The 3,119-nt window shown below is 42.7% G+C and overlaps 1 long non-coding RNA gene across 1 annotated transcript; it reads right to left on the reverse strand.

Annotated features, from left to right (window-relative positions):
* Positions 1–242: 242 nt before the first annotated feature.
* LOC135057994 (uncharacterized) lies at positions 243–2,864 on the reverse strand. Its single transcript, XR_010244516.1, has 2 exons — positions 2,397–2,864; positions 243–515 (listed from the first exon to the last, which is right to left on the reverse strand). It is a non-coding gene; the product is annotated as an uncharacterized LOC135057994 (long non-coding RNA).
* Between the last annotated feature and the right edge of the window lie 255 nt (positions 2,865–3,119).

Raw genomic sequence — 3,119 nt, forward strand, 5'->3', positions numbered from 1 at the left:
TTCCTGCTTCAGGCATCAGATACTCTCTGCAGCCTCCAAATCTGCCCAGGGAAAGTGAGGGGCTATTTTTTTTACTTTTCCCCAGCGGCTGCTAATGTCTGCAGCTGCTGGGTGGGGGGTGCTGCCGGGCTGACCGAGCAGCAGTGATCTGCAGCACGGCGGGCACTGGGGGGAAAGGGAACCTGGAGCAGAGAGTCCCTCTGAGAGCAGCTATTCCTTTTATTTAGTGGACAGAAAAAAACTTTGTTGTTAAAAGCATTTATTTTTCTGGGTAGAGTTCCTTTAACTGCGTCTCTTCGTCTTTATTGAACAGCAAATTGAAAATAGATTACTGATGAATTGCCATTGAATAGCTTTGTTGCCTGCACACACAGAGGCAGCCATTTCGTCCTCTGAACAAATATACAGTTTACCAATTTACCAGGGACCAGTGGGAATATCTTTGTGATGTCACTGATTTCTGGAGGCTCGATTTTCATGAAAGTTCTTTCAGCAAATAAATGGCTGCATCCATTCTGTAATAATAAAAGAAGAATTCTAACTATTTTTGCAAATTGTCCTTGGTCCCTGTATTCCAAGTTTAGGTTATATTTTGCACCCTTTATTTAATCCAATAATCATCCATGTGTTCAGTCAGATGCTGAAAATCTCAATGGATATTAATGTTCATATGAAACTTACTTACATCTAATGTGATTACACACACCATTTGATTTGGTAATTTGTGCTACACCTGTAAAGGGATGAATTAAACATCCCAAAACAAATGTTGTTGCTATGATTTTTTTTTAATTATTTTACTGTGATTACCCTGTGGTTTTAAGGGAATAAGGATAATTTTGGTAAAAAGTTCTATTCATCCATGTGGTTAATTGAGTGGGTAGCAGATAATCAATGATACAATGAAGTTTCGGAAAACATAAATTCAAGTTATAAAACCAACATTAGTGACAAGGAACTAGAAATGGGATCCGGTCTGAAGATCGACAGTGTCTAGGTCGACAATGTTTAGGTCGACTACTATAGGTTGACAGTCACTAGGTCGACATGGATGGAAGGTCGACAGGGTTTCTAGGTCGACATGTGCTAGGTCGACAGGTCTAAAGGTCGACATGAGTTTTTCACATTTTTTTCTTTTTTTGAATTTTTTCATACTTAACGATCCACGTGGACTACGATTGGAACGGTAAAGTGTGCCGAGCGAAGCGGTAGCGGAACGAAGGCACCATGCCCAAAGCATGGCGAGCGAAGCGAGCCATGCGAGGGGACGCGCTGCACTAATTTGGGATCCCGGTCACTCTACGAAGAAAACGACACCTAAAAAAAAAAAAAAAATCCTCATGTCGACCTTTAGACCTGTCGACCTAGCACATGTCGACCTAGAAACCCAGTCGACCTTCCATCCATGTCGACCTAGTGACTGTCGACCTATAGTGGTCGACCTAAACATTGTCGACCTAGACACTGTCGATTTGATGAACCACACCCCTAGAAATATTAGTGTGCTGAATATATACCTGGGGAAATACTATGGCTGCAAGTTCATGTTTGTGCCAAAAATACATAAATTCTACAAACAACGTAGTTAGGGAGAAGAGTACAAAAAATGTCCCCCAATATAAGCAGACCCCAACGCATTGGGATACATGTTTCTGTACAGAGCGAGATCCCGGAGAAGATCAGCCCTCCACAAAAAAAGGACCCACCACTGTGCATCTGATTACATATATTTACATGTAAAGTCATTCTGAATTTCAGTTCACCCAAATACAGCAGTGACATACTGTAATGGGATTAGTATGAGATTCCGGCGGTCAGGATCCTGGCGGTGAGCGCAGCGTGGACCACCACCCAAGTGGTGGAACTATCCGTGACCGCCGGTATTCCAGCTGATGTCAGGATTCCGACATCGGTATTCTGACCACCAGATCCCGACCGGCGGTCAATTGACTGCCTCCCACTGTAATACATGGTGAGAAATCAGTCATGGTAGAACAGTCTCTAACCTGATTCAGAGGTGAATGGTAATCACACAGCCACTGCGTCATTGTGTGATATTATGCTAAATTAGTAGAGTTGTTCTGCAGAAGACAAGGTTGAGGGGTGGTGTTAATATTCCAGATGTGTGACTTTACTTACTATGTGTAGATACCTTAAAGATTGTTTACATAAACAAGACACTTATGCTAACACCAGTGTCAACTTAAGGTGCACATGGGCCTGGAGCTGAAATTTCTGAAGGGCCTATTGTGTGCCTCCACAGGGGGTGTGACTAGTGATATATGGGGCATGACCTTTGGCGTATTTATGATGGGTGCAGTGTGTACAGTGCACACGGGCCTCTGGATCCAAGGGAGCCCAAACCCCACACATTGCACCCCTGTTTAAATACTTACCTTTCTGGAGTCTTGAATCAGCGCTGCAGCAGCAAATCTTCACTAGGAAACTGGCCGCCATGCATGTGCAGTAATGATTAGTCTCCGGAAGATGGCAGATGCGGCGCTTCTGATTGTGCTTATGCCTTGTTAGTAAAAGCGTTGCCCTTTTTAGATTTTGGACATGAACACAATCAGACGCTCTGTTTTTTACAATACAACGCTTTGTACATAAATACCCAACTTCTCATCTAAATACATCAGTCAATCAGTCTCACCATTAACCTCTTCATTACCTCCCTCTTTCTCACCAAAAAACCTTCATAGAGTAGTTATTAACTACATTATGATTATTAACCTTTCACACTTATAATAAACCCAATCTTCATAAACTAATCCCATTATTCCTAATAGAATTTCCCTTATTATACTTCTCCCTCCTCCCCCACACAGGCGCTCATAAACTGCTGTTTATTTCTCTTCTCCCTCACTTGTTGAAGATCCAGATGCACGCCCCCAGCGGCTCACACACCGCAAAGCATTTTTTTTTACAATAAAAAAACTTTATCAAAACAGCCATGGGACACAAAAGTACAAAAGTTGTTTTGCTTTCCCCCTGTATGTGTGTCTGTTTTATCTCTACATCCTGAAGCAGCAGCACAGTGCAGAGTTAAAAGAACAATACCACTGCCAAGCGAAGCTGCGAGTCAGACTCACGACTGAAAACCAGTGTCCAGCCACACT

Source organism: Pseudophryne corroboree, chromosome 3 (genome assembly GCF_028390025.1).
Source record: "Pseudophryne corroboree isolate aPseCor3 chromosome 3, aPseCor3.hap2, whole genome shotgun sequence".
NCBI lineage: Eukaryota > Metazoa > Chordata > Amphibia > Anura > Myobatrachidae > Pseudophryne > Pseudophryne corroboree.